Source organism: Lactuca serriola, chromosome 3 (genome assembly GCF_051521515.1).
Source record: "Lactuca serriola cultivar US96UC23 chromosome 3, Lser_US96UC23_V15, whole genome shotgun sequence".
Lineage (NCBI taxonomy): Eukaryota > Viridiplantae > Streptophyta > Magnoliopsida > Asterales > Asteraceae > Lactuca > Lactuca serriola.
Window position 1 is genome coordinate 215,047,680 of NC_136410.1, and position 25,889 is coordinate 215,073,568.

At 39.3% G+C, this 25,889-nt stretch overlaps 2 pseudogenes; both read right to left on the minus strand.

The window, feature by feature from the left end:
* Positions 1-9,668: 9,668 nt before the first annotated feature.
* Positions 9,669-11,185, minus strand: LOC145096028 (uncharacterized; annotated as a pseudogene).
* A 5,656-nt stretch (positions 11,186-16,841) lies between these two features.
* On the minus strand, positions 16,842-18,358 carry LOC145096029 (uncharacterized; annotated as a pseudogene).
* Between the last annotated feature and the right edge of the window lie 7,531 nt (positions 18,359-25,889).

Sequence of the window (25,889 nt, forward strand, 5' to 3'; positions counted from 1 at the left end):
TCAGAAATTGTTACAAGACAATTCCATAGACGTGAAGTCTCAGATTCAAAGTACATTCATTTGAACATCCTTCCTGCATAAAAGTTTCTAATCTAGGCATATACTCTCAATACCCAAATCCCAATATGGAAACATTTCCACATTTGCCATATGACAACTCATTCTTAATAGAACTTATCTATTCATAATAATGTTGATATGGTCCATCCAATACCATACTTCCAACTACTCACAAGCGACCAATCCTCAGCGAACTTTGGATCATCCTTTGATAGTTGTTTAATTATTTTAGTCAAAACCAATTCTAGTCCTTTTTCCCTCTTAATGCGCTAGACATTTGGAAAACTTTAGAATGGTAAAATATTATAGCATTTGCAATCGATCCTATACCCGAAGCGTATGGGACATGATGCATAATGTCTTACATAAAGATATGATACTTTACCAATCTTTTGCCATAATATTTTATGTGTCATGTTCTCACAATTCGAACTATGAAGAGGGATGCCGTAATCATAATCGAAATTTGAGAACACACAATGTATCCTTTGACTAAAAAATATCAAAATTTCTCAATCTAAGCTGTAGTTTTTGAAACGAAGTATAATATTTTCTCCCTTAATTATAGCAAAACAATTTGTCAACCCATTATAATAATACAAACATAACACTTATGCTCCCACTATCATGATGATTATTATCATATAAGCATAACACTTATGCTCCCACTAGCTTTGACATGTATTCAGAAAACAAATGAACTTCCAGAAAACAATGCCTATTGAATTTCTGAAATTCATATTTCTAATACCAGATGCTTTGATAAGCCTTTATCTAAGCTTCTTAACCTTATACACTTTTGCCTTAGATAGCTCATATGTGTGTTTAAACAATTCAGAACTTATGTTACTAAGTTCCAAATGTTGAAACTAATTGCCAAATCTCACAATTCGAACTATGGAAAGGGATGTCGTAACCATAATCGAATTTGAGAATACAATTTTCACAATCGCTATCTTCTTAAAATCTCTCTTAGTGAAAGCATTTCCTCATAGTCATTTTTCATGAAGGAGGGAATCTTATGACACTTAGATTTTATGGTGTATGAGTTCCTATCCATGTGAATTTGCCAAAGCCAAAGTTTGTGACAAATCCAAACTCCTATGGACTGAACTTTCTTAATCTTGATTTCTTGCCTTATGGTAACACGAGTGCCCACCATGTCTTCCAAGTAGTTTAGAAACTTATCCTTACAAATCAATGTACTTTCCATTGATCAAGGTGCTTTGTCTTTATGCATTCAAATGAGAACTCATAGAACTCACATGCATAATTAACTCAATTGGCATGGCACATAAACAAAATAATGTCAACACGATAGGTTGCAAACCTCAAGTCGTGTGCTAGTGATGATCGATAAGGTTTATTCTTGATTTGTTTTCGAAAGCTTTTCAAAAACATTAAAACTCCCACTGACTCCTTGACATATTAGATTCTCTTATCAAGAAATATTTCTTGATAAACAAATATTCAGGAGTTAGTGTAGCATTTATTAAGACAAAATACTTCACAAATTTGGTCTTAGTTGGTCTTTGTCTTATCCAAGACATCACAACTTACCAATTTCTAATGTGCAAGAATAAGAAAACTTTTCCAAATTCCACATTTGTTAAGTGTTATAAACCTACTAAAGACTTTTTCACTCAAGTCACAATCTTAACTCTAAGACTTGATATTGGAACGAAGTATGATTGACTTCTTGACTTAACCATTTATACAATTCTTGTTCCTCTTCTTAGACATGCAAAATGCACTAAGACTAACTTAGAGGATCAATTAAGACACGGTTCTTAATCATTAAGACCTATGATAAACACAATAAAAGGTACTCTCTCTTCTTCTTAGAAAAGAGAAGCTTTATCCTTTTGCCTACTTGATTCTTCTTATTCATTCAGCTATTCATTGAAACATTTTTCAATCAACTCAGAATTACACTTAATCTTATAAGTACATTCATATTTACTAAACTTTAGTAAGTCATGACGAATATCTTTATCACTCTTGTGGTGGACTTGATCAACATCTAATCTTGTGTACTTGATCTCCTAGTCCTTCAATTGACACTTTGTCAAAGAATTAGTCTAATTTTCAAATATGAAGTTTCTCATTCATCACACAACCAAGTTGTATGATTTCAAGTTTCTGTCCAATTGAAACTTGGGCGATGAGAAACTCTCCCTATTTGGTAAATTCTTGACATCTTCACAAATAACATAATTAAGAATCAAATCCATTATTGCTAAAAATAGAAACCTTCACACATCAATTTTTCATACACGCCATTGCAAGGATAAATAAATAAGATAAAATCAAAATTTACTTTATTGAGGAAAAACTTGTCCTTACAATGCAATTCAACTGAAAAACTATGCTATTACATATTTCTTAGCAATCTACCCTAACTCATAAGTAGCAGCTCAAAAAATCTGATCTTTGAATCCATGCGATCGAAATCCATTTCTTCGTGATCAGATTCAGCAGCTTCTTCATTAAGCTTCCTTTCTTTTCTTCGATCCTGCAAAACATCAAAATGTAATCTTATCACATCATGTATTAAGAATCTAGATTAGGAACTTAAAAGAGTTAGTTAATGGATTTTACCTGAAGCAGAGCCATACGTATTGACTCTCCCATCTCTTAGATCTCTCAGGTATTTAGGGCAGCTTCGTCTCCAATGCCCTTTCTCTTGGCAATAAAAGCAAATGGACTCCTTTGGCACAGCACATCGGACAATCGTAGACTCAGCTCTTTCTGGACTTCCAATGTTGCCAGTGTGCCTTGATGTTTAGGAGTTTGATTCACTAGACAAATTTGCTTGACCAGCACACCAAATCATTGCTGATTCGGCAGCTATAAGCAAATAGGTGAGATCAATGAGGGTCATGTCGTGATCCATCATATAGTACTCTCTAATGAACTCACTATATGATTCAAGAAGTGACTGAAGAACCCAGTTAACAGCCAACTCACTTGAAATCTCGACACCCAACATGCTTAATCTATCAATGTGTGACTTCATCTCTAAGACGTGTGCACACACAGGTTTCCCATCTTCGTGTTTACTTGACAAAAGGGCTTGAGTGAGCTTGAACTTTTCAAGCCTTTGAACTTGTGGATCAGGGAGAACAATTGGAGGAGGTGGAGGAAGTGAAGCATGACTCTCATTTCCTTGATCGTATCTCGGAACGTCATCTTCATTTGGAAAACTTGTTCCATGGGATTTGGGAAAACCATGATTGTCAGGACTAGACATCTACAAAATGGGAGAAAGTTCAAGTTAAGTTAATTAGAATTCTTGATGCAACACCCAAATGAAACATCAAGCTAGGATCCAACACAATACTCTACAACCTAGAAGAGGGATGTCGTAATCTAGTTGCAGAATATTTGAAGGTAGGTAAATGACGCTTTACCAATTTCCACCATGAAAAACGAAAAGGAAGTTTAAGTTTTAAATGAATTGAAACTCCTAGATGTTTTGAGATTCATTGAACTTTTCAATGGCATGTTTAATCTCGATTAGGCCCTACTATTTGTGACTGGGATGCCGAGGATCACCAACAAGGTGTGAGTAACCATACGAATCACGTGGTGCACCCAATGCTACTATCACCTAATCAATGTGCCGGTTAGCCACACACACTCCATTGATCTATGATAAGCATCGAGCCAACCTTCGCCACCAATGTCATCCCAAAATTAGTGTGTCGGTTAACCACACACGCTCCACTAACGTTTGACAAGGTTACGAAGTGTAATTCCATGGGTTAGCATACAATTTTCACATTTTGCCTAAAGTAACTATGATTTGGGAATTTGTATAATCATTTAGTTACTTTGTACTTCATTATACTTATAATGGAAGGTTTCTGTCCTATCCTACCCGTTCGACTAACGACCATCCACTAGTCAAGAGTGCGGTGGGTAAGAGTGGATACCCATTCAATCGCCATTTTATAGGCAATTTCCTTAAACACCCCTTATAGACCAGCTTCGTGAATGAGGCCTACTAACGGTAAGACTGACTGTTTACTCATACATATATATAATATTAGACTTTTAATGTTATATATAGTAGATGGTGTATTTTACACTTTTAAAATACTAGGTGGTTTAACTTAGTAAATTATACTTTTAATTTAATTAAATGTAAACCAAAACTTTATGGGTTTATTAAATCACTTTTAATTATACACTTTAACATTTCAAAATTAAACTTTTAATCAACTTTTAAACTCCAAAACTTGAGGGAAAGTTTTGAAACATTTCAAAACATTAGGGTTCAGAATTTAAATGTTTCAAAATTAAACTTTTTAATCAAAATTTAAATTCCAAAACTTGAGTGAAAGTTTTGAAACTTTTCAAAACATAAGGGATCAAATAACAAATAACATAAATTAAACAATTAATTTGTAGATTATCTATATTTGACCTAATCTCATTTTATTTATAAGATAATTACCAAATAATTTAAATAATCCATATTTATCATATAAGGAAACTATTATTCAAAAGATTTGAAATTATCTTTTGTTTTATGAGGATAATCATCCAAATATAATAAAATTCGAATTTTATCATCAAAATACGTTTTTGGTATTAATCCTTCAACAAAACAGCAAGAAATCCCGATATTCCCTCTGTCTGACCCCTGGACTCGCCGAGTTGGACAGACTCGCCGAGTTCATCCACTGACTCGCCGAGTCAGGTCAGGCGGAGGCCAAAAAATCGTTTTTCAGTAAATAATTCAACATAGCATCACATACAACAGAAACTAATCAAGACTCTGATACCACTGATGGGTTTTAGGCATTAGAACAATCCTATGTGCTCATACAAACCCTAATGCTTGGATCTAGGTTTCTCTATTGTACATGCAATGAATCCAAGACTAATAAACTTAGATCTAACATATTATAAACTGAATTAGGGTTTAGAGAATTACCTTTGATTGTTATATAGCAATAACAATCAATTCCTTGCTTGGATTGGCTTCAAAAGCTTAGTGCCTCAAGTGCTGCACCTCTAATGGAGTCACAAACACCATATATAACTTGGATGAAGAGGCGAAGAAAGGAGGCTACCCAAAAACGGCAAGAAACCCTAGAGAATCAGTCGTCCACGTTTTTGGGGTATAGGGGCCCTTTATATACATGTAGGCTATTAGGGTTTACAACTAGGAATCCCTAACCTGGTTGCTTAAGCCCTAAGCAGCCCATGGACTCCTTTAACATATCCCTTCGACGATTTCTAATGGGCTTCCCAAAGAATTCGTCCAACCTATATATTATTAGGTGATCCATAGCCCAATTATAATTATCTTATAATTACAACTCCAGTCCCCTAAGTTTAATTAATCTCTTTTAGCCACAAAATTAATTATCAATTAATTCTTGACTAATATTAATTAAACAATATGATTTCTCCTTTAATATATTATTCTCATAATATATTAATAAATCATATTTAAACCTCTCTCTCCTTAATTCATCCTACATATTGCTATGGTGAAGGCAACCCAAAAGGACCATGCTCATAATCGGGTCAAGTACATACCAAAATAGTTATGGACTTAGACACTAATCCAACACTCCTCTCTTCAAAGCCACACAAACACTCTCTCAAAGCTTAAACATACACACACACACACACTCACTTAAGCTATAGAATGGAGATTAGGGTACTCTTAGGGTTTTCTCTCTAGAAATGGTGACCATAAATGAGTCCATCATTTTCCTTATACAGGGGACTGACCCCAAATTATGGTTGCATTATGGGCCTAGTATGCCCGGCGTACTCACGGGTACGCCCAACGTACTAGGTGGTCTCCGCGTTTCATGCACGCTGACGAGTATGCTAAGCGTACCCTCAGGTACGCCCCACATACTCGTTTTTCACTCTTTTATAAATAAGGCCAAAAAATGACAATATCTCAAAAGATAAGGTTCTCGAGGTATACCTAGACTCGGGATGTTACAAAACAATCACATAAACATGAGCAATAATCAAAATAAATAAAGAGAGGATGGAGAAAATACATATCAGTAACCACATCAGGAGTCGCTCATGCCTCCTTTGCTATCAACTGGAAGGCTCTGCTCTTCGCCACTAGTACCTCAGGCCAACACTGACGGTCGTCTCTAATTCTCAATGTGGTAGGATTGGGTGCCATCACCTGTCCTACTAGTGCTCGACTTGGACACTAGGACTTCTTGTATCCCCTCTGATTGTAATGGAAGCAAATTAGATCAGATGTTGTGGTGGTGGTGGTAGTGGTAGTAGTTGTACTTGAAGCATTCGGAGCTCCCCGCCTTGCACACCCTATCGTGAAACCGGCCACACTTGCCACATCGACCGTCGCTCTGCTGTCCCCTAGACTTATGATTAGACACCTTGGGCTTCTTTCCTGAACCTGCTGCGCTAGACACCACCTCTGGCTTCTTCTTCCTCTCCATCTCTAGATCATTCTCCCTCTCACGAGCCTTCACAATCATATCCTCTAGCGTCCTGTAGCTGGAGCGGCTCACAAACTGGCGGATATCACTCTGCAACATCCCATGATATGGAGCCTTTTTCATCTCCTCGTCTGCTACATACTGCGGATTCAGAAGGGCCCTCTCCCTAAACTTGGCGGTATTTTCCGCCACAGTCTCTGTCGTCTGTTGGAGGTCTTGAAAATCTCTAGCAAGCTATTGCACCTCAATAATAGGTGCTAACTCAGCTCTAAACCTGGTCGTGAAATCACTCAAGGTTATCGCATCCAACACTGAGTCATCACCAATGAATCGTCCGACCTCCTCCCACCAATATCGTGCCCTGTCCTTCAGAAGACCGGATGCTAATTAGACCTTGTCCCCCTCGGGACATCTGCTAGTGCGGAACATGTTGGCGACATCCGCCAACCTCCTAGTACTCACAATGGGGTCCCGTGCCCCATGATAGCCGGGAGCTCCACAAGCCCTGAACTCCCTGAAGTTCAGTGTGCACGACCCCATCATAGCTACCACCTCAGTGCAGAAAGCACTAAATCTTTCGTCCAATAGCTCAATAATGCCTTCCTTAACCGTGCCAAAGATCACTGGAGTCTAGTCTAGTATAATGCGAGTAATCTCTGAGGAGAGAAACTCCCTGGTCTCCTCATCTAGATGCTCGTCTCCAAAGCCCGGACCCAATCACTCTCCGGCACCTGAACTGCCAGCTGCTGGTCTAGGGCGTAAAACAACCATTATGAAAACACACAATGACAAACGTCAAAATACTAATATAACTCAAGGGATCACATACACTACAAGTTCCCTGGTCTTATGATAACCTTCCTTGATTCGAGTACGGATCCTCTGCTTTCAGTAGTACGGGCCCATAATACCTTCCACATCTATTTGTACTTTCCTCAAGAACTGCCTTGACTCCACCAAGTCCCTTCTAATACTACTGGTGATCTCATACTAAACTCTTCCTAGACTTTCCCTAGGGTAATCACCGAGCCACTTTCCGCTATCTGCTGCATAAGAAGTCCCTGCTACCTCCCCTAACTAGCTCATGAATACTATTACATATCACTAAGACTAGATAATTGTTCGAATGAGAGATCCTACCCTACAACGGTTGGACTCAAACAAGAGCTGTGCAATAGAGCTAGACATAACCTTCTGAAATAATCTAATCCTCGCAATATGTAACATAACATATTCGTTTACTAGTTAGTAAAAGATAACTAAGACTCCTAAAAGCACAAAGCAAACAACATTCGAGCATCGAGTACATATAATCAAACACATACTACTCTGGCTTTCATACTGACAAATCTGTAACAACATGCAATTCTCATAAGGTTGAAACACATATAACAGGCACATAAGGCATCCCTCCTAGATCCTTAGTCCTAATCTAGCATGTTGTTCTAATAAAGCTGATAATCATAACGTAGCATATACTCGTATGGGTAATTTGGGAGTACTTACTTGAGCTCGGCTAAATGCATGCACGACACCCTTTTCCTTTTTCAAAGTTCTCTTCTATTTTCAAAAAAAAATTCTCTTTTGTGAAAATGATTTTTCTTTTGAAAATTTTATACAACTTCCTTAGTTTGAGTTCAGACACACCCGAAAGTGTGCCGAAATCCCTCAAACCAAGGCCTTGATACCAGCTTGGAACATCCCAAAAATATGACCTAAAAATTTCGTTTTCAATTCATTATTAAAATCATAAACCATATAAACTCATAAGTAAAAACATAAATCATGTATCATAAAACATCATAATATCTGTCTCAAATCAAAATCTCATAACCAAAACATCAGAGTAAACTCCCAGTGTGCCATGCGATCATCCCGAGCCCTTCACTTTGCTAGTGGAAATACCTAAAAGCAAATCTGAAAACTGTAAGCATGAAGGTTAGTGAGCTCCCCCAAACTACCACATACCATACAATAACACATATAACACAAAGTGGGCCATGCCCACTGCATCGGGCCTCGCCCAGCATCAGACCGAAGTCCGGAATAACTTGGGCCCCACCCACTGCATCGAGTCCCACCCAGCATCAAACCGAAGTCCAGAGTAAACTGAACTTCACATAAACATCAACACATAAAATAATCACATCTACTGCATTAGGCTAACCCCGACATTGGGCTTACCCCATCATGCTACTACTACATAAACGGGCCGACATTGGCGCCTTAGACCCGTTCCTACTAGATGAAGACTCACCTCGTAAAGCCGTCTGTGAAAACACGCGGTGAAAAATCGCTATCTGCTGCTGCAGTGACGCTCCGGCTATGAATTCCATACATCACTTAATCAAAATATGATAATCCTCCTTAGGGTAAAATGACCATTTTACCCCTAGTCAAAGTCAACCTTTCAGGTTGACCTAACTCGCCGAGTCTGCCTATTAACTCGCCGAGTTCTAAAACTCAGAATCCTAAAATTCACGAATTGACTCGCCGAGTCATTATATGACTCGTCGAGTTCCCAAGTTAATCATTATCGTGACTGGACGAACTGACTCGTCGAGTCGTCCTCAGACTCGCCGAGTCCTAGCGTAATCAGAAAAGGGACGTATCGACTCTAACTCGTCGAGTCCCTCCTTAGACTCGTCGAGTTCATCAATTTCCGAGTCTTAGTCCTGACAGCCCACTGAGTCACCTCCTCAACTCAATGATTCCACATAAAATCAGAAAAGGAGTTAGGGTTCACGGCCCGACTCGTCGAGTCCAGGAACAACTCGTCAAGTCCTCCTTGTGACATATCCATATAGTCAATTCTAATGCATTCCAATGCCTTTATTTCATAGATCTGTACTCCTTATACTAGCATTACACGTAAAGTTGCTAACTTTACATTCATGCATGACGTTATGAAGCTAAAACATTCATTCCAAGCCAGAATGAAGGCCTATAACATGACATGGAGTCATAGTTGAATAAAGGTGGCAACTTTGAGCTTCTAGAGCTCAGAAATGTCCAGATCTAAATTCCTTTTCATCCCTTAAGGTTCAAATCTCAGAATGACCTTGGAAAGGACCAAAAAGGTGCAAATAACAAGTCTATAAAAAGATGTAAGTGGATAGAAACCAAGGTATAAGCTTTATACCATTAACAAATCTAAGATTCTCCAAGAACTCTAGATATTCTGCCCTCTTTTGATGTCTTCGCTCTTTGCCTTCCTTCTCCTAGCTTCAAACCACACAAATGCAAGAAAAATGGCTCAAGAATGCACAAGATTGATTAGGGTTTCGAGAGTAGGGTTGGGAGGTGATGGGGGTTGTGGTGGAGACCCATAATGTTGCTTAAATAGGGTGCAAACCCTAAGGATTAGGGTTTCCACCTGATGGACTTGCTCCCCGAGTCCATGCTTCGACTCGTTGAGTAGACAACTTAAACCCCACGATCAAGCTTCCAATTACTCGACGAGTTAGGGCTACCAACTCGTCAAGTAGGTCTTATAAAATGAACATTTTAACAAATTAATTACGTACCAAAAACGGGATGTTACATGATTCCATTTTGTTCTTCCACTTCGACCAAAATGCTTGACTTGCATAAATTTGGGTAAAATAGTTTTATGCTTCTTGTCCTCACCAATTGGAGCACAACAATCACGGTGGAAAATTCCATTACCACTAACAGTGTAGTAGTGTTATCAAGATCATCCTGGAAGAAAGCACCTTTATGATAATATTTCTGAATGAATCTCTATTTTTGTTTAGGAGCAGATGCAAGTCTCAGATTCTTTCTCTCCCATTTTCTTCCCTTTTCCTCAGGCATATTCCTAACTTTTTCAATCTTTTCCCTTTCCTTAATATTTCATCTCTATCTTCTCTATCTCTTTTAATTCTTGTATACTCACGAGCCTTCTGTGCTTTATATTCTTCAGTTTCGTTTAACTTATTGTCTGCTTCTATCTCAGCAGTGTTGCCTACTACTTCAAGGTTATTCTGGATTTGTAGGTCTTTATGGATTGTTTCAAGAACTATCTGTTTTGTTTGAACTTTTGTTTTTTATGCTCTTTTCTTCATTAACTCTTAAATTGCTTGTTATTCTACTTTAATTTTTTAGCGTTCAACAATGGTGTCGCATTCTGATTGGGTATCAAACACTAGCTTCACCATAGCCATACCCATTTTCTCTTCTTTTGAATATGTTTCATATTCAGATGAAACCACCTCTTTTTCTTGTTCCTCCTCTTCTTCCTCAAGAATCATGGCAGCTACCTCTTCTTCCCTCTGAAGCAACTTTTCCCTAATTCATCTCCTTCTTTCATCAAGAGCATCTTCATCATCTTCCTTGAATTCTAACATTTCTTATCATCTCTGTTCTTCTTCCTCTGTTGAAATGATCTCTATTCTTCGATGATCTGCTCTTATTTCTTCCTTATTCTTGAATCCATTCTCTACTAAATGATGCATCCTATGAGCATCTCGTTTCATGATATTGGAATCTTCTCTACTAGGAAAAGCCTTCTCCAAAGAAACTTTCCTCGCCATCGATATATCACCTTCTTCATCCCCATCATCTACCCATTTAGGAGCTTTTCCAAGAAGATACCTCCTCACTTATGTGTGCCCGATTTTACCCCGAAGGTTATCCCTAACCCCTATGACAGTATCACTGATTGTCATATATAATTTATACATAATAATTACAATATACATATACCTGTTGGGTTTTGAGCATTCTAACACTTCCTAAGTGTACATGCAACCCTAATAAACCTTGGATCTATGTTTGTCTAAGATACATGCAAATAATTATTTTTCCAAGATTCATATCCTAACTAGCATGGCATGGGGAACATGAATCAAATAAAGCTAGTAGAAATACTTACCTTGAAGTTGTAGTTGATTGCTTGGAGTTTTAGAGCGTAGCACCAATAGTGTGGATGCCTCAAGTGGAAATCACAAATCACCACAAACTTGGAACTTTGAGAGAATAGTCACTACTATCTTGAAATCGGCCCTCACCTCAACAAGTGTCAACTAGTGTGATTTCAAGAACCAAAGCCTCCTTTATATAGTGTAACAGCCCGGAATTTCAGGTATCTTTATTGATTTGATTATTTTGTGTTTTGAGAGGGGACTCGGCGAGTTGGAGCTCAGACTCGCCGAGTAGGGTCGCGATTCTGGACACGGGATTCGTTTGGACTCGGCGAGTCCAGGATATGGACTCGGCGAGTCTGCGCTGTTTAATGAAACCCTAATTTCCCGGTCCTAAGCCCTATTTAAAGGACCTTATGGCCCTCATTTGCGACCACCTTGAACCCTAAGAGCCCCCATTCGACTGTGAGCCCTTGTGAGTGTATTTGGAGGCCATTTGTTCACCATTTTGTGTGATATTGCAAGAAAGGAGGGAGAGGATCAAACTTGAGGAGTTGGGGAGCTTGGATCTGTTGCTAATTCATCAAGGGAGTCTTCTTGAGGTAACTTTCAGAGCCAAACTTCGTGTTTTGTGTTGATGTGTCAAATCTAGGGTTTCTTCTTGCATTTCTTGGCTTAAATTGGAAGTATGAAAGGTTCCATGGAGATATGGAACCTAGATCTGGGCCTTAGCAGGTCCAGGAGACCCCATATGACTAGCTTTATGTCCATCCTTTTGAGTTAGAAGCTAAGGTGGTCATATTAGAGGTTGTTTCCCCAAAATAAGCCTTGTACGCATTGCATGGCAACCAAGACTGAGACTTTACGTGACAAATAAGCTTGGGAAGGCCAGATCTATGAATGGATGGAACGGATCTGACCGCAAAAGCCAGTTTTAGCTGGTGCATGGCATGGACTTGCCGAGTCTGATGAACAGACTCGACGAGTCGCTTGAAGATTGTCCTTGAGGACACCCAGGGTGTGGTCCTGACCGAGCTATGGTTGACTCAGTGAGTCAGGACGAGTTAGAGAGGGTCGACAGGTGGACTGAGTCGAGCTGGGACTCGCCGAGTTGTTCTTGAGACTCGGCGAGTTGAGTCGGGGTGGCCCCGCGACTCTCCCAGGTGGAACTCGTCGAGTCAGGGGAAGTACTCGACGAGTAAGAAGGGAATCCTATGGAGTTGGCGGATGCGTCTAGACTCGCCGAGTTGCCCTTGTGCACTCGCCGAGTCCGGTCAAGTTGACCGTTGACCAGAGTTGACCTATGTTTGACTTCTTAGGGATAGTCAAACTTAGAAGATAAAAGTGTTAATAAGAGATGCATGATGTTATATGGAGATTGTAGCTCGGCGGATCGAGCACAGGTGACTTCGGGATTTGCTAGCTTTCGATAGTTACGAGGTGAGTCTTCTCATTATACTGTACCCGGAAGGGTTTGACTGTGTGACCGGAAGGTCGGATAGGATATGAGATATATGTGCTATATGTGATAAGTTAATTGTAATACGTGCTATGTATGTTATGTGGGCCGGAAGGCATTATGTTAAAGGCCGGAAGGCGATTATGCTATGGGCCGGAAGGCGATTATGTTATGGGCCGGAAGGTGTTGTGAGTCTTGGACCGTAAGGTTGGCGTGGGTAGGACCGGAAGGTTTACCCAGCAGGGACGGAAGTCCCCTGAGACACATGGACCGGAAGGTCAGGGCCTGGAAAGGCGTATGTGCGTAAGTTGTATTTTGGGGAACTCACTAAGCAATTATGCTTACAGTTGTTCTGTATGTGTTTCAGGTACTAGTGAGGACAGTGGGAAGGCGCCGGCGTGATCTGTACACACTGATGGATGTTTTGTGATCTTGGGATTCGTATGATTTGTATTCTGTTATGACACATGGAATGTTTATGCCTTGTTTAGAATGAAAATACTTTATTTTGAAATGAAAAATTTGTTTGAAAAATTACGTTGTTACATATAGTGTGATGGATTAGGGTTACTTCCATGTAAACCCTAATACCCATGTCTCTTCATTTCCATGAGATCCATGGGTTAAAGCTCCATGGAGTATCCATGGACTTTTCCCATGCAAGCCTAGCCCATTCCAAATAAGCACTAGCCCTCACTATATAAATATAGAAGCCCATATTTAATTAGTAATATCTTTGATCTCTAAATTAATCCTAGATTAATTATAGATCACTACTAATTAAATAATATGATCTTATATTAATATATTAGAACTTATAATATATTAATAAATCATAACTTGTACTATTCTCAAATATTATCCATAAATTGTTCGGGTGAAGTGCAACCCAAATGGACCATGCCGGATCGGATCAAGTACATACCAAATATAATTATGGACTTAGACACTATATCCAACAGTCTCCCACTTGGATAAGTCTAGTAACTATATTTTCAAGTATAACTTCAGGAACCGATCAGCAATCATAGCTCTTTAAACTCTGTTGAACTAGAACACGCCATTTAGATAAGTGATCATATAATCCTCTATTCTAGATATCAGCCGGACAAATACATGGAACATTGTCTTGCTTATTGTCCAACATTTGTTTCCCGATTTCCGATTTGTTTAACATAGAACTCAACTTAACACATCAATTTAGTTCTGACCGGGCCCGGTACATAGGTCAAAACAAAATCATCGAGGGGCCCAGATATCAGCTTCTAATCCAAGAAGGAACAGATAAACTTCGACTCATATGTTTGTTCTACCACTCATTGAATTACACACAAAAGCACGTTTTATAACATCGAGTTACCAATGTGTTTTCGTACAATCAATGCATAACCAACTCGTAAGTAACAAATCATATCTCTAGGTTTGAAGACTTATATGATATTACCGTCTCACGATCACTCGAGATAAAATTCCATGAAGTGATTCCAGTGAGCGTAGGTTGAGTCCAATGCTCAGAACTTATGAGCACTCATGATTGTTGTAGCCATGTCCAACACCTTAGACCTCTGCAACCAATCATGACAGTCTTGATTCATACCTACTTTCGACATATGACCGACTGTGGAGGTTTGAATAATATGATATACCAAACATAATTATTCTGGAAGTCAAAACATGCAAAAGAAATATAGTAAACGATTGACAAGAGATAGCAACACTTTACTCATAAATAAAACACCTTTTATTCATCATCAAATGTCAATTAAACTTTACAAATTTCATAATTTATCTAACTACTAAAACTTATATCATCCTTCAGCCCTATGCTCCGAGCATCCTGGAGATGCTTAACCCTACCTAGTCCCTTCGTGAGGGGATCTGCTGGGTTCTCATCTGATGATACCCTCTTCGCCATGAGGATCCCTTCTTCTATTCGATGTCTGATGAAGTAATATTTTCTGTCAATGTGTCTGGATCTCCCATGATCTCTTGGTTCCTTGGCTAAGGCAACTGCACTATTGCTGTCACAGAAAATCTCCATTGGCTCTTTTATAGCTGGTACAACTCCAAGGTCTCCGATGAAGTTCTTTTGCCATATAGCCTCCTTTGCTGCCTCGCTTGCCGCTATATACTCTGATTCACAAGTAGAATCAGCCACTGTCTCCTGCTTGGAACTCTTCCAAGTGATTGCTCCTCCGTTTAAGGTAAAGACCCAGCCCGACTGTGAGCGGAAATTATCCCTATCAGTCTGGAAGCTAGCATCACTATACCCTACAGCTCTCAAGTCATCACTCCCACCAGTCCTTAGTCCTTCGCAGGTACTTGAGGATATTCTTTACCGCAGTCCAGTGTTCCTTACCAGGGTTCCCCTGATACCTGCTAACCATGCTCAAAGCAAAGGCTACATCAGGTCGAGTACACGTCGTAGCATACATGATCGATCCTACAGCTGAAGCATAAGGAAGTCGACTCATTTCTGCTATCTCAGCCTCAGTACTAGGGCTTTGTGTCTTACTCAATCTGGCGTTACTCTGAATGGGTAACTCACCTTTCTTGGAGTTATGCATGTTGAATCTTTTCAACACTTTGTCCAAGTAGGTACTTTGACTAAGTCCAATTAGCCTTTTACTCCTGTTTCTCAAAATCTTTATCCCTAGGATATAGGCAGCTTCACCAAGGTCCTTCATAACGAAACATTTCCCAAGCCGGGACTTTACTTCCTGCAGGGTTGGGATGTCATTTCCTATGAGTAGTATGCTCCCACTAGCCTTGATATAGACGCAAGATTCATCTTCACTCCTTGAAAAGCCAAATTCCTTGACTTTCTCATCAAAGCAAAGATTCCACCTGCGAGGTGCCTGTTTCAATCCATAAATGGATTTCTCGAGTTTACACTCTATTGGGGTACTCGGTACTGACAAAACCCTCTGGCTGAACCATGTAAACATCCTCAGCCAACTTTCCATTAAGGAAAGCGGTTTTGACATCCATTTGCCATATTTCATAGTCATGAAATGCAGCAATGGCTAACAGAACCCTAATAGACTTTATCTTGGCCACTAGTGAAAAGGTTTCATCATAATCAACTCCCGGAGTTTGAGAATAACCTTTTGCAACCAGTTGTGCCTTATAAGTGTGTACATTACCATCCATGTCGGTCTTCTTCTTGAATATCCATTTGCACCCTACAGTCTTACGACCAGGTAAAATGACCATTTTACCCCTGGTCAAAGTCAGCATCTTGGTCAAAGTCAACCTTTCAGGTTGACCAAACTCGCCGAGTCTGCCTATTAACTCGCCGAGTTCTAAAACTCATAATCCTAAAATTCACGAATTGACTCGCCGAGTCATTATATGACTCGTCGAGTTCCCAAGTTAATCATTATCGTGACTGGACGAACTGACTCGTTGAGTCGTCCTCAGACTCGCCGAGTCCTAGCGTAATCAGAAAAGGGACATATCGACTCTAACTCGTCGAGTCCCTCCTTAGACTCGTCGAGTTCATCAATTTCCGAGTCCTAGTCCTAACAACCCACTGAGTCACCTCCTCAACTCAATGATTCCACATAAAATCAGAAAAGGAGTTAGGGTTCACGGCCCGACTCGTCGAGTCCAGGAACAACTCGTCAAGTCCTCCTTGTGACATATCCATATAGTCAATTCTAATGCATTCCAATGCCTTTATTTCATAGATCTGTACTCCTTATACTAGCATTACACGTAAAGTTGCTAACTTTACATTCATGCATGACGTTATGAAGCTAAAACATTCATTCCAAGCCAGAATGAAGGCCTATAACATGACATGGAGTCATAGTTGAATAAAGGTGGCAACTTTGAGCTTCTAGAGCTCAGAAATGTCCAGATCTAAATTCCTTTTCATCCCTTAAGGTTCAAATCTCAGAATGACCTTGGAAAGGACCAAAAAGGTGCAAATAACAAGTCTATAAAAAGATGTAAGTGGATAGAAACCAAGGTATAAGCTTTATACCATTAACAAATCTAAGATTCTCCAAGAACTCTAGATATTCTGCCCTCTTTTGATGTCTTCGCTCTTTGCCTTCCTTCTCCTAGCTTCAAACCACACAAATGCAAGAAAAATGGCTCAAGAATGCACAAGATTGATTAGGGTTTCGAGAGTAGGGTTGGGAGGTGATGGGGGTTGTGGTGGAGACCCATAATGTTGCTTAAATAGGGTGCAAACCCTAAGGATTAGGGTTTCCACCTGATGGACTTGCTCCCCGAGTCCATGCTTCGACTCGTTGAGTAGACAACTTAAACCCCACGATCAAGCTTCCAATTACTCGACGAGTTAGGGCTACCAACTCGTCAAGTAGGTCTTATAAAATGAACATTTTAACAAATTAATTACGTACCAAAAACGGGATGTTACATGATTCCATTTTGTTCTTCCACTTCGACCAAAATGCTTGACTTGCATAAATTTGGGTAAAATAGTTTTATGCTTCTTGTCCTCACCAATTGGAGCACAACAATCACGGTGGAAAATTCCATTACCACTAACAGTGTAGTAGTGTTATCAAGATCATCCTGGAAGAAAGCACCTTTATGATAATATTTCTGAATGAATCTCTATTTTTGTTTAGGAGCAGATGCAAGTCTCAGATTCTTTCTCTCCCATTTTCTTCCCTTTTCCTCAGGCATATTCCTAACTTTTTCAATCTTTTCCCTTTCCTTAATATTTCATCTCTATCTTCTCTATCTCTTTTAATTCTTGTATACTCACGAGCCTTCTGTGCTTTATATTCTTCAGTTTCGTTTAACTTATTGTCTGCTTCTATCTCAGCAGTGTTGCCTACTACTTCAAGGTTATTCTGGATTTGTAGGTCTTTATGGATTGTTTCAAGAACTATCTGTTTTGTTTGAACTTTTGTTTTTTATGCTCTTTTCTTCATTAACTCTTAAATTGCTTGTTATTCTACTTTAATTTTTTAGCGTTCAACAATGGTGTCGCATTCTGATTGGGTATCAAACACTAGCTTCACCATAGCCATACCCATTTTCTCTTCTTTTGAATATGTTTCATATTCAGATGAAACCACCTCTTTTTCTTGTTCCTCCTCTTCTTCCTCAAGAATCATGGCAGCTACCTCTTCTTCCCTCTGAAGCAACTTTTCCCTAATTCATCTCCTTCTTTCATCAAGAGCATCTTCATCATCTTCCTTGAATTCTAACATTTCTTATCATCTCTGTTCTTCTTCCTCTGTTGAAATGATCTCTATTCTTTGATGATCTGCTCTTATTTCTTCCTTATTCTTGAATCTATTCTCTACTAAATGATGCATCCTATGAGCATCTCGTTTCATGATATTGGAATCTTCTCTACTAGGAAAAGCCTTCTCCAAAGAAACTTTCCTCGCCATCGATATATCACTTTCTTCATCCCCATCATCTACCCATTTAGGAGCTTTTCCAAGAGGATACCTCCTTACTTATGTGTGCCCGATTTTACCCCGAAGGTTATCCCTAACCTCTATGACAGTATCACTGATTGTCATATATAATTTATACATAATAATTACAATATACATATACCTGTTGGGTTTTGAGCATTCTAACACTTCCTAAGTGTACATGCAACCCTAATAAACCTTGGATCTATGTTTGTCTAAGATACATGCAAATAATTATTTTTCCAAGGTTCATATCCTAACTAGCATGGCATGGGGAACATGAATCAAATAAAGCTAGTAGAAATACTTACCTTGAAGTTGTAGTTGATTGCTTGGAGTTTTAGAGCCTAGCACCAATAGTGTGGATGCCTCAATTGGAAATCACAAATCACCACAAACTTGGAACTTTGAGAGAATAGTCACTATTATCTTGAAATCGGCCCTCACCTCAACAAGTGTCAACTAGTGTGATTTCAAGAACCAAAGCCTCCTTTATATAGTGTGATGGATTAGGGTTACTTCCATGTAAACCCTAATACCCATGTCTCTTCATTTCCATGAGATCCATGGGTTAAAGCTCCATGGAGTATCCATGGACTTTTCCCATGCAAGCCTAGCCCATTCCAAATAAGCACTAGCCCTCACTATATAAATATAGAAGCCAATATTTAATTAGTAATATCTTTGATCTCTAAATTAATCCTAGATTAATTATAGATCACTACTAATTAAATAATATGATCTTATATTAATATATTAGAACTTATAATATATTAATAAATCATAACTTGTACTATTCTCAAATATTATCCATAAATTGTTCGGGTGAAGTGCAACCCAAATGGACCATGCCGGATCGGATCAAGTACATACCAAATATAGTTATGGACTTAGACACTATATCCAACAGTCTCCCACTTGGATAAGTCTAGTAACTATATTTTCAAGTATAACTTCAGGAACCGATCAGCAATCATAGCTCTTTAAACTCTGTTGAACTAGAACGCACCATTTAGATAAGTGATCATATAATCCTCTGTTCTAGATATCAGCCGGACAAATACATGGAACATTGTCTTGCTTATTGTCCAACATTTGTTTCCCGATTTCCGATTTGTTTGACATAGAACTCAACTTAACACATCAATTTAGTTCTGACCGGGCCCGGTACATAGGTCAAAACAAAATCATCGAGGGGCCCAGATATCAGCTTCTAATCCAAGAAGGAACGGATAAACTTCGACTCATATGTTTGTTCTACCACTCATTGAATTACACACAAAAGCACGTTTTATAACATCGAGTTACCAATGCGTTTTCGTACAATCAATGCATAACCAACTCGTAAGTAACAAATCATATCTCTAGGTTTGAAGACTTATATGATATTACCGTCTCACGATCACTCGAGATAAAATTCCATGAAGTGATTCCAGTGAGCGTAGGTTGAGTCCAATGCTCAGAACTTATGAGCACTCATGATTGTTGTAGCCATGTCCAACACCTTAGACCTCTGCAACCAATCATGACAGTCTTGATTCATACCTACTTTCGACATATGACCGACTGTGGAGGTTTGAATAATATGATATACCAAACATAATTATTCTGGAAGTCAAAACATGCAAAAGAAATATAGTAAACGATTGACAAGAGATAGCAACACTTTACTCATAAATAAAACACCTTTTATTCATCATCAAATGTCAATTAAACTTTACAAATTTCATAATTTATCTAACTACTAAAACTTATATCATCCTTCAGCCCTATGCTCCGAGCATCCTGGAGATGCTTAACCCTACCCAGTCCCTTCGTGAGGGGATCTGCTGGGTTCTCATCTGATGATACCCTCTTCGCCATGAGGATCCCTTCTTCTATTCGATGTCTGATGAAGTAATATTTTCTGTCAATGTGTCTGGATCTCCCATGATCTCTTGGTTCCTTGGCTAAGGCAACTGCACTATTGCTGTCACAGAAAATCTCCATTGGCTCTTTTATAGCTGGTACAACTCCAAGGTCTCCGATGAAGTTCTTTTGCCATATAGCCTCCTTTGCTGCCTCGCTTGCCGCTATATACTCTGATTCACAAGTAGAATCAGCCACTGTCTCCTGCTTGGAACTCTTCCAAGTGATTGCTCCTCCGTTTAAGGTAAAGACCCAGCCCGACTGTGAGCGGAAATTATCCCTATCAGTCTGGAAGCTAGCATCACTATACCCTACAGCTCTCAAGTCATCACTCTCACCAGTCCTTAGTCCTTCGCAGGTACTTGAGGATATTCATTACCGCAGTCCAGTGTTCCTTGCCAGGCTTCCCCTGATACCTGCTAACCATGCTCAAAGCAAAGGCTACATCAGGTCGAGTACACGTCATAGCATACATGATCGATCCTACAGCTGAAGCAAAAGGAAGTCGACTCATTTCTGCTATCTCAGCTTCAGTACGAGGGCTTTGTGTCTTACTCAATCTGGCGTTACTCTGAATGGGTAACTCACCTTTCTTGGAGTTATGCATGTTGAATCTTTTCAACACTTTGTCCAAGTAGGTACTTTGACTAAGTCCAATTAGCCTTTTACTCCTGTTTCTCAAAATCTTTATCCCTAGGATATAGGCAGCTTCACCAAGATCCTTCATAACGAAACACTTCCCAAGCCGGGACTTTACTTCCTGCAGGGTTGGGATGTCATTTCCTATGAGTAGTATGTCATCCACATACAGTACCAAAAAACTGACTATGCTCCCACTAGCCTTGATATAGACGCAAGATTCATCTTCACTCCTTGAAAAGCCAAATTCCTTGACTTTCTCATCAAAGCAAAGATTCCACCTGCGAGGTGCCTGTTTCAATCCATAAATGGATTTCTCGAGTTTACACTCTATTGGGGTACTCGGTACTGACAAAACCCTCTGGCTGAACCATGTACACATCCTCAGCCAACTTTCCATTAAGGAAAGCGGTTTTGACATCCATTTGCCATATTTCATAGTCATGAAATGCAGCAATGGCTAACAGAACCCTAATAGACTTTATCTTGGCCACTAGTGAAAAGGTTTCATCATAATCAACTCCCAGAGTTTGAGAATAACCTTTTGCAACCAGTTGTGCCTAATAAGTGTGTACATTACCATCCATGTCGGTCTTCTTCTTGAAGATCCATTTGCACCCTACAATCTTACGACCAGGTACATTCTCAACCAAGTTCCAAACTTGATTGTCATACATGGATTGTATCTCGCTATCCATAGCCTCTTTCCATTTAGCAGCCTCAGGGCCTGCCATGGCTTCCGTGTAGCTGTTAGGTTCATCCAGACCTACTAGTGTCTCATCACTAATAAGTGTCTCACCTTCCGCAGTAATATGGAAACCATAATAATGCTCAGGTGCATTCCTAACTCTCATGGAACGCCTCAGAGGTACAGGCACATCAACTGGCTCAACAGGAGTTTCCTCCTCAAGTTGAGGGCTAGGGTTTGAAGTTCCTTCACCACTTGAATCTTGAATTTCTTCAAGATCAATTTGCCTCCCACTGTTTCCTTGGCTTATAAACTCTCTTTCTCGAAAAACTCCTCTTCTTGCTACAAAGACCACATTATCACTAGGTCTGTAGAAGAGGTAACCAAAGGATTGCTGTGGGTAGCCGATGAAAATACACCTCTCGCTTCGGGGTTCGAGCTTATCATGAGTCTCGCGTCTCACGAAAGCCTCGCAACCCCAAATCTTGATGTGGTCTAGTTTAGGTACTTTACCAGTCCACATCTTGTGAGGAGTTTTGGCAACTTTCTTTGTAGGGACCAGATTAAGAATATGGGCGGCAGTCTCTAAAGCATACCCCCAGAATGAGATTAGTAGCGTCGCTCGACTCATCATGGAACGAACCATATCTAACAAGGTTCGATTACGCCTCTCAGCTACACCATTCAACTGTGGTGTCCTGGGAGGTGTCAATTGTGAGACAATGCCACATTCCCTAAGATAGTCAAGGAACTCTGAACTAAGATACTCACCACCACGATCGGATCGAAGCATCTTAATGTTCCTGCCCAATTGATTCTCGACTTCCTGTTTAAATTCCTTAAACTTCTCGAAAGTCTTTGACTTATGCTTGATTAGGTAGACATATCCATATCTACTGTAATCATCAGTAAAAGTCAAATAATAACGATTAGCATCCCTTGTGGCATGTTTGAATGGTCCACACACATCCGTGTGTACAAGATCCAACAAACCTTCACCCCTCTCACACGAGCCTGTGAAGGGTGACTTTGTCATTTTTCCAAGTAAGCATGATTCGCAACTATCATCTGACTTTAGGTCAAATGACTCCAAGACTCCATCCTTTTGGAGTTGGCCTATGCGTTTCTTGCTTATATGTCCAAGGCGACAATGCCATAATGATGCTTTATCCAAGTTATTATTATTAATAGAATCAATACACAAAACATTATTTCCTAATTTATCTACAACAGATATAGCTTCATACACACCATCACAAGGTAATGCTTTAAAATAAATAACATTATTAAAGAAAGCATCAATAGAACCAACTTCATTATTAAACGAAAAGGTAAACCCTTGTTTGTACAAAGCATGAAAGGAAATAATATTTCTTGCCATTCCTGGCGAATAACAACATTTATTCAAATCTATATTAAACCCACTACTTAGCGATAAAGTATAAACTCCAATCTTGGTAACAGGTGAAGCTTTCCTATTCCCCATGATCAAGTTTATTCTTCCTTGCTCCACATTCTCACTTCTTCTTAGTCCCTGCAAGTCACAACAAATATGAATACCACAACCGGTATCAAGGACCCAAGATTTAGAATGGGGTGAGTTATTAGATAAGATAGTGTAAATACCTGCATGGTTGGGTTTAACTTTCCCATCCTTTACATCATGCTGGTACTTTGGGCAGTTCCGCTTCCAATGAGCTTTTTCATGGCAATAGAAGCATTCAGTCTCTTTTGGGTCAGAAGAAGGAGTGATGAAACCTTTCTTGGTTCCACTTGAAGAAGAGCCATCAAGGGTCCGACCCTTGGTACCCTTCGAAGATCTCTTTCTTTTCTTCCCTCAACTTTTCCCGATTGCCAAAACCGGAGTAGAGTTTGGAGTAGGAGTGTTAACAACCGACTTCCCCTTAAGACCTGTTTCTACGGTCTTGAGAAGTCCCTGAAGTTTGCTGAGTGTGACCTCTTCCTTATTCATGTGATATGTCATGCGGAATTGATCATAGCACGATGGTAAGGAGTGCAAAATGATATCTATTGCAAGATCCTCAGGGAAGTTCACATTAAGCTTCAGCAAACGATCCACATACCTTTGCATTTTCTGCATGTGGCTCGTAACGGATTCCCCGTCCTTCATCATGGCTGTTATCATGGAGCAGATGATTTCATACCTCTCTTGTCGTGCACTTTGATGGTATCTTTCCATCAAATCTTGGTGCATTTCATAAGGGTAGAAATCCTCATAAGACTTTTGGAGTTCCGCTGTCATCGTGGCCATCATGATGCAAGCCACTTTCGTAGCATCCCTTTCATGTGCCCGAAAGTCAGCGATCTCATGAGGAGTTGTAGTGGTCTCATCAATCTCCTTAAGCTCCTTGTCAAGGACATATTCTTTGTCCTCGTAGCGGGTAATCATCCTGATATTTCTGATCCACTCATTGAAGTTGGATCCATCAAAGGTGACTTTCCCACACAAGTTCATAAGGGTAAAGGAGCTATTAGGGTTAGAGCCAGAAGCAACATTGTTTGAAGACATCTGAAAGAAATGGACAAGATTAGTTTAGATATTAGGAGAGTCCTTAATAAAACACCCAAATGTAATATTAAGGCTAGGATCCAATCACAATATATTATAACTTGGAAGAGGTATGTTGTAATCCAAGCTATAACATATTTGAAAGGTAGGTGAATGACGATTCACCAATTTCCACCACGAAAACCGAAATATTAGATATTAGGTTTTTTTGATTGGTTCTTAGAAATTCCTAGATTCTTTGAGATTAAATGAACTTTTCAAAGGCATGCTTCAATCTCGAGTGTGCCCTCCAAGTTTTGTGACTGGGATGCCGAGGATCACAAAACGAGGTGTGAAGTAACCATGCAAATCACTTGGTACCCTTAAAGTTTATCACTCAATCGATGTGCCAGTAAACCACACACGCTCCATCGATACTATAATAAACCTTAAGTCACCCTTTACCTACCTTGTTAAGTCCAAGTTAGTGTGCCGGTTAACCACACGCGCTCCACCAACAACTTAAACAAAGTGTAAAGTGTAATTTCATGGATTAGCACCTTATTCACATTTTTCCTAAAGTAACTAAGATTGGAAATTTAATAAAACATTTAGTTACTTTATAATATTCATCATACTTTTAATGAGAATTTGTAAGTCCTTGTCTTACCCGTTCGGCTAACGACCCTCCACCAGTCAAGCAAGCGGTGGGTGAGAGTGGACACCCATTAAGTTGCCATTTTATAGGCAACAACCTTATACCCACCTTATAGACCGGCTTCGTGAATGAGGCGTACTAGCGGTAAAACGACTTTGTTCTTATTCATATATATATAATTAAATCATAATAATATAAGTATAAGGGTTTAATTTTAACTTTTTAAAATTCTAAGGGTTGGAACTAAAGTTTAACTTGACTTTACTTGTTCCAAAACTTGAGGCCAAGTTTTGTAAACTTTCAAAACTTTTCATTTCTTGTAACTTATGAGTTTATTAGAGTAATAAAATGAAGACTCTTCATTTTTCTAACTCTTGTGTTCTTTTAATGGTTTTTAACTCAAGTGACTTTTGGTTTTCCATAACTTGAGGACAAGTTATGGATACCATTAAAACACATTATGATCAAGAATTAAACTACCACATAGGTTACAAATAATTCCTATGATCATCTAAACATCATAAGAACAAGAACATGAATATGAACACTTTCATGAATCAAAATCACATTTAAAACTTTGTAATTTTGATAACTAGTTGTTGTAAATGAATTAGCAAGACATTACACCAACTAAAACAAGTTTTCAAGTACCAAAACAGTTTAGGGTAATGTTTCTAATCCATTTCCAGCAACTAAAGTCGAAAATTTGGACTCTGTCGACCCTACTCGCCGAGTGCATGAACCTACTCGACGAGTAGGTTGAAGATACAAGTGAACTCGACGAGTCCCCCCATGGACTCGCCGAGTCCAGCAGTCAGACAGCAAGTTTTTTGACTTTTTCCATAATATTGCAACAAGTATCAAACAAACAAGCCTAGGCTCTGATACCACTGTTGGGTTTTGAGCATTCTAACACTTCCTAAGTGTACATGCAACCCTAATAAACCTTGGATCTATGTTTGTCTAAGATACATGCAAATAATTATTTTTCCAAGGTTCATATCCTAACTAGCATGGCATGGGGAACATGAATCAAATAAAGCTAGTAGAAATACTTACCTTGAAGTTGTAGTTGATTGCTTGGAGTTTTAGAGCGTAGCACCAATAGTGTGGATGCCTCAAGTGAAAATCACAAATCACCACAAACTTGGAACTTTGAGAGAATAGTCACTACTATCTTGAAATCGGCCCTCACCTCAACAAGTGTCAACTAGTGTGATTTCAAGAACCAAAG